This window comes from Hippoglossus stenolepis, chromosome 14 (genome assembly GCF_022539355.2).
Source record: "Hippoglossus stenolepis isolate QCI-W04-F060 chromosome 14, HSTE1.2, whole genome shotgun sequence".
Taxonomy (NCBI): domain Eukaryota; kingdom Metazoa; phylum Chordata; class Actinopteri; order Pleuronectiformes; family Pleuronectidae; genus Hippoglossus; species Hippoglossus stenolepis.
Window position 1 is genome coordinate 2,445,148 of NC_061496.1, and position 11,358 is coordinate 2,456,505.

Genomic DNA, 11,358 nt, shown 5'->3' on the forward strand with positions numbered 1-11,358 from the left:
AACCTCCTGATCTGTCTCCACCAGTCCTCGCCGGTCAGGTGACTGTGACACGCTGCAAAAATCAATGTTATCAATCTGTCCCCACAATCGACACGACCGCCACTAATGGAGAGCCGAGTTTTATCAATGCAGTAAATTCTTTCCTCTTTTCCTCCTTGAGCAGAATCAAAGTCTGATTTCACCTCCTCCGGCTCGTTTGTGGTTTACTGCAGATTAGATTTATCATGAGGCAGTTTAGGGATCAAACGGGTTATGAGCCGTCTCTGGTTCTTTTTAACTCTTGGCCCCAGAAACAGTAAATCTCCGTGAGCATTACTGGACAGATATGATCATTATCAGGCGTCACGCTGTGGTGTAGATTGTGCGTGAGACGTCACTTTCGATGTGAGTCACAGACGTAGTTTTCTCCTCACTTGTCTTTTTTTTGTCAGTGAAATTAAACCCAGTTACACAAAAGTGCCTCATAAACAACGTTGTTATGACAAAGAGTGGATAATACAATGACCTCACCATGTGTTTCAGGGTGTTTGTGTATATAATGTGAATTTACGTGTGCGTGTGTGTGTGTGTGTCTTTCATCACATGATAAAAGTTTTTTATCACATTTGGTCCGACCTGATTTTAATGTTCATCCTCTGCTGCACTGACGTACACACGGATCATGTAACATCAGTTCTCCAATGACATGATCAAATAATAAAGACTCGTTAATTTCAGACAGGGAACATATTTGATGGAACACTGAAGTATTTTCATGTCACTTGGTTGAAGGGTTCTTGGATGCGTTTGCACTTTTAGGTTTTCTAGGTTGGATCCGCTCAAGAGGACGAGGATTCGTTTTGTAAACTCGTTTAACCCATAGATGGACGAGAGGGACGAGAGGGACGAGAGGGACGAGAGGGGCGAGATGGACGAGATGACAGCTGCTCAAAAGTGAAGCTGAATCATCTGACTCGCCCCCTGTTGGCTGACTGCAGTATGGGTCATAATCTTCCATGTTAGTGGATGGGATTAAAAAAAAAAGGGGTCAAGTATGTTTCTAATAAGTTTGCTCTAAATGGCGTCATCATCAAATGGAGCTATTTAACAAGGTGAGTTGAGCCATTGATTCAAAGCAGAAGTATTAATCTCCCAACAGATGATTTTGTGTATCTTGGTAGAACAGCACTTCTGTTCTAGTTAAGTATGTAAAACGTTATCAGCAAATACGAGAAAAATAACACCTCGAAGAAAGAGTGCTGACAAAAGTAGATATAAATTTATGTTTGAGTGATTTAAAGACACTGCTCAGCTGCTCATTACACGTCCTGTGCCTTCACCTCCACATTTACAACCCACGCAAAAAACCCTTTTGAAAAGGACAAACACAAACTTCTGTTCCAATCTTATCAATTCCACAAAGTGTCTAATAGAAAGTGTTCAGCTGATACTTGAACTTGTTTAGCTCAGTTCTCGCTTTGCACTGTTTCTTCAGCCCATTGTGGTTTTTTGTTTGTGGAAAAAGTGACAAGTCAGTGGGAAAAAAAAAAAATTAGAAACCACAGAAAATGAGTGATTCAGCTCATCAGACACCTCAGCAACAACATCATCAGTCAAACATCCAGTGGTGGAGGCCGACCACAGCCGGCGGTGACAGACGCTGCTTCTACTCTAAGAATCTGTCCAGACGAGCAGTTCGGCTCCGTATCAGAAATAATCTCTGTCCATACGAACGCGCCTGAACATGCACATCACTGTGATGTGACTGCAGACCACAGATCACTCAATGGCAGCTCTCCTCCTGCATGCAGCCGGTCGTAGCTTTATACAGTTTACACTTAAACAGCACAGTAGCTGCTCGTGTGTTTTCCATGTTGTATTCACCGCTACAGGCTGATGTTATTCCAGAAAGGTGTCACGTGAAAGGAACCCAATCAGGAAGCGAACGTGGGTGACAGCATCATCGTTCACAAAAAGCAGTTTCTGTCCATCTAGACTAAAGCAGTTTTCAGACATGAACCCTGGAAAATGTCGGGAAAAAGGAGGTCTGGACTTTCTCCGGAACACAGCAGGAGATTCTCCGCTCAGACGCGTTCACAGCAAAAGGAGAATCTCCGGAGCATTCTGACGACGGGCGGCGCAGCAGGATGTGACGTTAAAATGTGTTTTTGTTTACAGCTCATCGACACCAGCGTTGGGCCTCATCACCAAACGCTCTAGAATCTCCTCGTCTTTCCAAATTCACGTGGTCAGCCTCCACGTGTACGGCTCCTCGTCTTCATCATGAGATATTTGCACATTTCCATCGTGTGTTAGAAACATCATCAACACGTCCTCTCACTCGAGGTCGATTCCCCCGGGGACTTTCCTGCTTTATTCTCACATGGGACATTAAAGTTTCTACTCAGGGGCTGGCAGGAAAAACTCGGACTCGGACATTTACTTTCTCACAATCTCTCTCCGGATAATTTAAGGAGATTCAAACAGAAAATCTCTACTTAAGTATCAGGTGTATAAATATGAAACAACTGTATTATTTCTCTCTCGACCTGATGCTCAACACTCTTTCCAGTGAGAACACAGCCAAACACACACATGCACACAATCCCCATGTGTGATGTCGGACTCGCAGCTCTGCCTCCTGGTGTGAACGGGCCGGCTCCAGAGCAACATGTACTTTTGCGGCGGCGAGCGGCACTTTCAACTTAATGAGGCCATGTACAGCCTGATTCATTTACTCTAAAATACATGTTGCGGCGGCCGAGAGCAGTGTGTCATTAGAAATCACTTGACGAGGACCCAAAACAGAAACGTCTCAGCACTCCTTGCTCTTTTTTCCCCCCCCTTCTCGTCCACGGTCGGAGGGTGAAAGACAGACGGACAAAGGCAAAGAGTGAAGGAGCGAGAGAGGGGGAGGTGGAGGTGGAGGAGGAGGAGGAGGAGGAGGAGGAGTGAGAGGGGTGAGGGGTGTTAAAAAAAAAGTGTGAACTCCTGCTCCTTTGTGACCTGTTGGAATCATTTGGTGAGCATTCAGGGTCAGCGAGGACAAAGGAGGGAGGGGAATCTGTTCTTTCTCCGCTCGGCAGGGAACAGCTCATGCTTGACTAACTCTTTGGATCCCCGCTGAGCCAATCTATATGCTCTTTCTTCTCCCCTTGTATCTGATTCTGAAAGTGTGTCAAAGCCAATCATTACGTTTGTTTCAGATATCATTGACCTCTGCGGGCGTGCGTGCCTCCGTGCGTGCGCTTGGAAAGGAAACCTCCAGGCGGGGTTTGTTTTATTTTTCCCTCATGCACCGGCTTCTCAGCAGCATCGAACCCAAACCGGCACAGCAGAGCGTCTCTGGGAAGCGAAGTGTTCCTGCCCGACGTGCTCTGCGCCGCATGTCGCTCCAGAGGTCTAATTATGCCGGGTTGGAAAGCACAGACACCCCCATGTCAAAGACAGACTCTATAAATCACACACAGTCATTAGTGGGGGGAAATATGCTTTTTTTCTATTCTTCTGAGGGCTTGGCCGTGCAACACAAAGCCACGACAAATACAAGCAGTAAAGTATTTATTGTCCCCAGTGTAGAAATGGTTACATCTCTCCACACAGACAGGAATGGCATCTACGCAAACGAATTGGCTGTAAACGCTTTTTATTTGAAACCCAGGATATAATTAGAAACTTGGGGCTTTCCAAGAAAGGATACGTATGTGCGTGCATGTGTGTGTGTCTGTGTGTGTGTGTGTGTTTAGTCTTTCTCACACTCACTTTCTCTTCTACATTATGTCAAGTAGCTCCCAAATATTTTGTGTCAGAAATAAAGTTCACATGAGGAATTTCTCAGGTGGTCGTGGCAAAAATACATTAGACTATATGGTCAGGAAATATGAATCTGACATGTACCAGTTGTTCCCAGTGAACAGAAAACCCAGTATCACAGTATTCCTGCGTCACCACAGCTTCAAGTGCAGGTTATTATAAATTATAATAAAGATGTTTAATCCTAAAGACTCACAGGACTCTGGAAGGTCTGAAGCACCTGAGCCTCTCATTTCCTTTTCAAATGAACTCAGCCCAGAAAAATACGTCTTCTGTGATTACTTTTTAAATATCCATCAATAATTTCATCAATTTCTCACAATTTATAGTTTGTATGTCTCTGTGTGTTTTCAGGATTTCCATTTGTTTCATGTCTCACTCTTAAATGTGATATCTCAGGAACAACATGAGCATGTTTCTTCAAATTTGGTGAAGGACTCGAAGATGAACTGATTAAAATTTGGTCGTCACAAGTAAAAGGTCAATTTGACCTCATCGTTTTTTAATTCACCAGGAATGTACGCAGGACTTTTAATTGCACTCTGGCACAAACATTCACTTCAACTCGAGAAGGACCTGATTAGAAGTTGGTGGGAAAAGGTCAAGGTCACTGTGACCTTACAAAATATGTGTTTTTGTTTCATGAATGAGATATTTCCAAAATGAGGTGAGGAAATGAAAACACTTTGCATCGACAGGGGCGTAGCAACAGGGTGGGCAAAACAATTGCGATATTGCTTTCACTCCCGGCATCTTTTATTATTGCTCCCCCCCACACCACCACCACCACCACCATCACCACGCGCCACCCACAAATCAGACGATATGATGCACACATCCTGAGCCCTTCCTCCCATCCTTCCCGTCATCCCTCCCCCGCCGGACTCCCCCACAGCCTTCCCAGCGCTGCCGGAGGACCGGGATGTGACCATGCATGAGGTACACGAGATTAATCTGCCGTTTGATGGGAAGCGTGTTGTTCTCAAGGTCTCGCAGGGGGAGGCAGATTTAGAAGCTGGAGTGAGATTACATTTTCATTCTTCTCTCCTTTTCCACCGCTGACAGAGGAGCACGGCGTATTTACTTTACCAACCTTTTACAGCCACCCCCCCCACCGCCGCCGCCTCCGCCGCCGCCTCACTCAGCTTCTCTGTTTAGCGATTAGATGGGGGAACCATTAATTTCTCCCCACACACACACACACACACACCCCCACTCGCTCTATTCACTTAAACAATCTGCAGAGCCCAACGTGCCCTTTACAGAATCACTGATGCGTGGAGCACAGGGACATGTGTGTGAGTGGGAACATACAGTAAACACACACCACACAAACAACACACACACACACACCACCCACCACACACACACACACACACACGCACACACACACACGCACACACAGAAACAAATATACTAAAGAACGATTCTTGAGAATCAAACACAAAAGTTCGTAGTTGCTTTTACGGAGGATAAAAGTTACAGAGGACGTCAGTTTCAAGGCAAAATAAATGTATCAAGCTAAGATATCGACATAAGCAAGATTATGCAAACACTACAGGACAGATTTCCATGAAACGTCGTGGAAGGATTGGGCCAAGAGAGAAATGATTAAATATTGGCATGGATCGCTGTGGTCCCACGTGTTGCTTCCTCTTTTTCAGCTTGAGATATTTGGACCTTCTCCCAAGCAACTGACTCAGATATCTGCATCCTCACCTACAGCCCCTCCCCAAATAATGTCAGGAGAATATCTGGGGTTCAGTGCAGGTCAGTCGATGGGTTAGTGGGTTTTGAATTTCAGTCGTGGCAGAATCAGCGTTAGTAACTGAGGCTCAGTGATACATAAAGTGAACTTGAAAACATTTGCTGGTTGTTGCCTCTCAGATTGTAATGTTGCTCATTTTGACCCATTGCACACTGAGCTGGTTTCATCTCAGGCTTTTGGAACTGGTGAAGTCGCCACAACCATTTCAGAGATTAATAAAAAGACAATAATAAATAAAATAATCGATGGATTAATAGAAGAACACGTTTGCTGCTGCAGCTCTGTTCAAACCAGTCGGGCTCTGTTCACGCTCTTTACATTATCCTACACCATCGAGCGCCACGGCCACACCTACATTTTCCTATACAGCCTGTCAGCCCCCCCCCCCCACACTCATTTGCGGCACAGGGAGCATCCATTAGAACGCGGCTAGGTGCCGCTCAGAGAAGCTGTTCGCTGAGTGCAGCAGCTAAGACACGTCACGGTGGACGGGCTCCACATCGAGACCTAATCAGTCACCCGCTATCCAAACAGCACGTCAGGCGCACAGGTTTAGCCGGCGTTCAGCGGGGCTCGTCTGGAGCCACTCTGCAGCTGGTGTGCAGGACATGTTGCCTTTTAGCCCGTTCACACACCTGCTCAGTGTCGGGTCAGGCTCCGGCATGTGTCAAAATATACCACAGTGAAACATAATGGGCTGTTCGCTTGTCCCTTTGGCAGCAAGACCTCCGGTGAAACCTGCGGCTTTATCAGAAAGAAAAGGTCTTTTTAATCAGTTCATTTCAAATCTTTGTTTTCCAGTATTGGAATATAGTATACTGACAAAAATGCAAGATCAGGCATTGACGAGTACTAATAAATCTATGTACTGATCCATTCCCACGTCTTTAAAGTATATTAGTTTCACAGTTTCAGATTAAAATCAGATTTTCTATTACTGGAAATCACTTCTTCACTGCTCCAAATCAGCAGTTGCACTGTACCGCCATTGTCTTGTTCTGCTTTTATAGAGAAGAAGACTTTCGATAGTAAAGTGCCATTTGCAATATTTAGTAAGACGTAAAGCGTTGACCTGTTGCGTGAGAAGATGTTTAAAGGATGTAAATGTTGTGTTTTCCTAGATTTATGGATGTGTGTTATCTTTTCGTTACGACTGTCGAAGTAGATGATAAAAGAAGTTCTGTGTATGTATTTGTTCTTCAAGGGGTTTAACCTGAGCCAGGCCACACAGCCATAGCTGTAGATGATGAGCCACACATCTCACATTAAACATTATAGTAAGTCCATGTGTTGTCTGAGTTAAAGTTGAGATTAATGGGATTTCACGTGGTTAATTCAAAAAAATCTGAGTGAAAATCTGTCTTGAACCTTCAATAACTAATAAAAAGTATTTCCTGTTTTTATTTTGGGTGATTTATTTAATCAAACGGCTTCATCCCGACATCCCACGATCCTTCGAACAGATCTTTTGCTCACAGCACATGTTCAGCTCTCTGGAGGTGACATCACCACCTGTGACGTGCTGGGTGCAAACAGCGCCGCTCCAACATCGGACGCATCTACAGGCTCATCGTCTTCCTCCCGTCGCTTGTTTCAGTCTCAAATCCCAGCGCACTCTCTAAAACCTGTTTTCTTTAACCGCTCTCTCCTCAAGTCTGTTGGAAGTTGTATGAGCTGCACTGCCGGTCTCCTCCTGTTAGTCAGACTTCGTCTTTGTGAGAGTCTCAGAGTCTCAATCCTCTTAGCGAGGACTTTGTCTTTGCAGTGAAGCCCGCTCTGATCCCGTCCACGCTGCAGGACCCAGTGGCTTTTAGAAAGCAGGGGACAGCGTCTGAAGCGGCTGTGGCCGGTGAGCAGCGAGACTCAAGACATCTGAGCGGCGCTAGCTGGGTATGTGTGTCAGGACAGGAAGGGGAAACTGATCCTCTTAGCAGCCTAGAATTGGCCCGCTCTCAGGAAAGTGTCACTTGAGTTGGTCAACCTGAGAGCGCCAGGCGAGATTGTCTAGCCTTGTATCTCCTTCCCGGAGCAGCCGCCTCCTCCTCCTCCTCCTTCTCCTCCGCCTGCCTGCCTGCCCGTGGGAGGACTGCTGACCTAAAGACAGTCGACTGTGAGCCTTCCTCGACGTGCTGCTAAGTATGCCGTACCTGGCCTCCAGGCACGAGTTCAATCCGAGATGCCACACTGCCTGTTTGACCAATTAGAGTGAGCCTTCGCTGGGCAGGACCCAGAACCTCCTGCTGGGAGCTGCCAGGCAGATCTAACTCCAGCCCAAACAAACGACACAGACTTCACCGCAACACTTCATAACACATGCTGGAGCCCTAACCTCTTTGCCTTCTGGTTGCTCCCACATGCAGCTGCCTTGATTAAAAACCTACAGCTAGTTAACTTTTTTCCAGGGCTTCTTTCTTCACCTTTCCAGCTCCGCACATTCCTCCTCTTGTCTCGCTCTTCTTGCCTCCAGATGTTTCTCTAACCGTGTCATGCACACAGTGACAGAGAGCGGTCAGGCCATGTTCATTCCATCAATTTATTGAAAACAGACATAACAGGAAGAGTTCATTCCTGCAGAGCAACCCCCCCCCCCATTACGGCAATCAATAAGGAACGGCTGGTTCTAAAAGCATGTGTGATAGTTCTTAGATTTCAATAAAAGCTGCACCATTATCTCCAGAAAAGAGAGGGGGGGGGGCATTGTGTAACAGCAGCACAACCTGTGCCATAAAAGTCACAAATGCTATAATGAGAACACTTATAATTTCTGGTACATTTACTCTAAAGTCAGCACCATGTGCTCCCAAAAAAAGCTCATACTCCAAAATCACTGAGGGCTGATGTGGACCATGTGGAAAATGTCATGGTTATGCACGTTGGAAAACACATAAAAACTAAACAGGACTGTACTGACACAGTTATTTACCTGCTTTCACCCAAACGAGAACCTTAAGGGAAATTCTAACTGATTCAGAGGCAGTCGCAGCAACGACTGCAGGCGGACTGGACTTTCTGGAAAACGCTTCAACTGTCAGTACCTCGGAACAGCCAAATTAATGAGGTCTGAGGACGGTGGTTAACAAAGGCAGATGTCTACCACCCAAGATGGCACCGTACACACGATGAGATCCCATCTTCTTTGCTAAAACGAAGAGACAGTTAAAAGCATTAGGCGGTAATGCTCGACGTCACTCCGGACTATGATGGAATGAGCAGATTTTCCAACTTTCACCAACAAATCCTTGCATTTATACCAGATAATATGATATAAAGTGAGTTTGAAGGCCCCTGAAGACATCCCACACGCAGATATCAGCCTGCAGAACTGCATCCCGCCTCGATCATCCCGCACGGAGCCTGTCGTCGCTGTCAGCGCCGCGGCTGAGTTAAGGAGCAACAAATGATTTGCCTCAGATGGCAGCACAACACGTTATTTATGATTCCCCCTCGTAAGCCACAGACAACATCATTCAACAAAATTACATCTCATTCATTCTCCTGATGGGAAAACAAACCAACCGCGTAAAAGAGTTCAGATTGAAAGTGGCTGCGTTGGCTGAGCAGCACGATGACAGCAGAGCGACGCCAATGCCCAAATAAGCATGTTTACCAAGCTGGAACCCATTCTGTTGATAAGAAACGCCTTCGTGTGGCTGCTTAATTAATTCAAACTCCCAAGAAAATGGTTTAGAAGGAAAACATGCGAGGAAGCAGCCACGCAATTCGGCCGTGATGAAGGCTGCAGAGATTTAGGTGATTGTTTTTCTGTTTTGGCTCCGTGATTCCTTTTTGTCACTAAATCACTGAGCAGATTTCTGGGGGAGATGGAATTTTTATTTTTATTTTCATTTTCATATTGGTTTATTTCAACTTGGAATTTTGTTTTCATCGCTGTGACCGTCATGTAAATCAGTTGAGATATTTTTAGACTCACTGGGTCTGTTTACAATCGCACATCTTTGTTTATTTATATTAACTTCCTGTCTCAACTTTCATCTCCTGTATTTGCCATAATTGTGCACTTATACAATTTGGGCGCATGTCTTTGTACTGGAGGAATTGTCACGACACAGATGCTCCAACTTAACATTTGACCTATAAATAAAACAGCATGGATCTAAACTGTCGGCTTATTTATTCATGATTTCAGAGCTGTTGAGTGAAAATCCACTTAGCATCTCTTTCCATGAACTCCACCCAATTTCATTAAAATCTGTTTATTCCCTTTAGCTTAATCTGAGGGTAAAGACAAAGCAACAAAGACAAATCTGTGAAACCTCACATCTGATGACCTAGACCCAGCAAATATGTGACATTTATGATCCACCAGTGGACTTTTAAATTATTATTTTATCAACGATTGTTGTACGTTCTGTCCGTTAACTCCCAACCTCCACAACGAGTTAATACCAGTTACCAAGAAGGGAGAAAAACACCAAAACAAGATCCGCTTGGCGCTAACGGTCGACCCAGAGTAGCAGATTGTGACGGCCTTGAGACTGGGCCAAGTGAATCACTAAATAACAGTGCTGTCAACATGATCCACGGTGCGTGGCCTATGAAATGCCTGTTCTTGTATGAAGTGATATGTGGGTCATAGCGTGGTCAGCGGGTGCGGTGCGTGCCGATGGTATAGCTCACGTATGAAGACGGCAACATGTTTACAGCGGTGAAATTCGCTGCTCGAATCACTTACGGAGGACGGAAACAGATAAATCAGCGTGGAGCCTCAAATTGGAAAGTGCACAGTGCCGGTGCTGCTGAGGACTGTCACCCACTTTCCAATTAATGATTAATGTGCTGATTGTGGGAATGTAACACGAAGGAATGTTGACTGGGACAGAGACTGTAAAAACAAGTAGAGATTAATAAATGACAGAATATCAGGGGGGGGCTCACTGAACCCTCAAGTGGCCATATATAGAAATGCATGTGGGGATATTATCTACGAGTTTTTCGTAACACCAGTGTTTCCCATTAATGACTTGGGACTGTGACAGTCTAATTTGTCCTGCAACACTTTTCATAATGAACCCAAACTCAGCATTCTCGCTTTAACTCGCTCAGTTTGTCCCGTCTCCGTCACATCGGCGTGCCGGTAAAACATCCATTTGTTTTTACCATCCTCACGGGCAGCCAGAACTTCTCATAGCTTTGTCTGTAGGAGTCTGTAGTTTTATCCGTCGCATATGGGAACTATGTCAATATTCGTTTTCCTTTTTCAATTTTCCATCTCTCTAATTAATCAGGATATTCATTTTCATTCGTGTAGTAGTTCAAATTGTACGTATGTTCAAATCTGGAGGATCTCAGTGGACGTCCTGCTTTGACGTCTTCCACTGCACGACATCTCTTCTGCGTTGAACTGGATCTATTCAAGCAAAAAAAAATGTCACTGAACTTGAGAAGGTTGGATCCATCTACGCTGTTTATGTGCCGTCTGAAGACTGGTTCAACAGCCAGGGAAACAATAACAGCAGATCAGAGCGAACCCGGCCGCCGTCGTCGTGTGACCGAACAAACCAGAAGTGTGCTGTATCCTTACAAAGGGGCCACAGTTTCCCAAAAGCGTCTTTTTGCTGAATTAGTCCAAACTGTAAGGGCGCTTTAGGTAAATCGCACGGACAGGCAGACAATAAACAAGCCAAAGGTCAGAAGCTGAACATTGTAGACATGAAAAAATGCAGATAGAGAAAAAAAAACGTCAAGTAATAAGAAAACTAATCTTAGCTGGAGACGTTTTCTTGCTATTCCGGGGGTGTTTCCTTACCCCATGCTTGTTTTTTCATTACGCAGTCTCA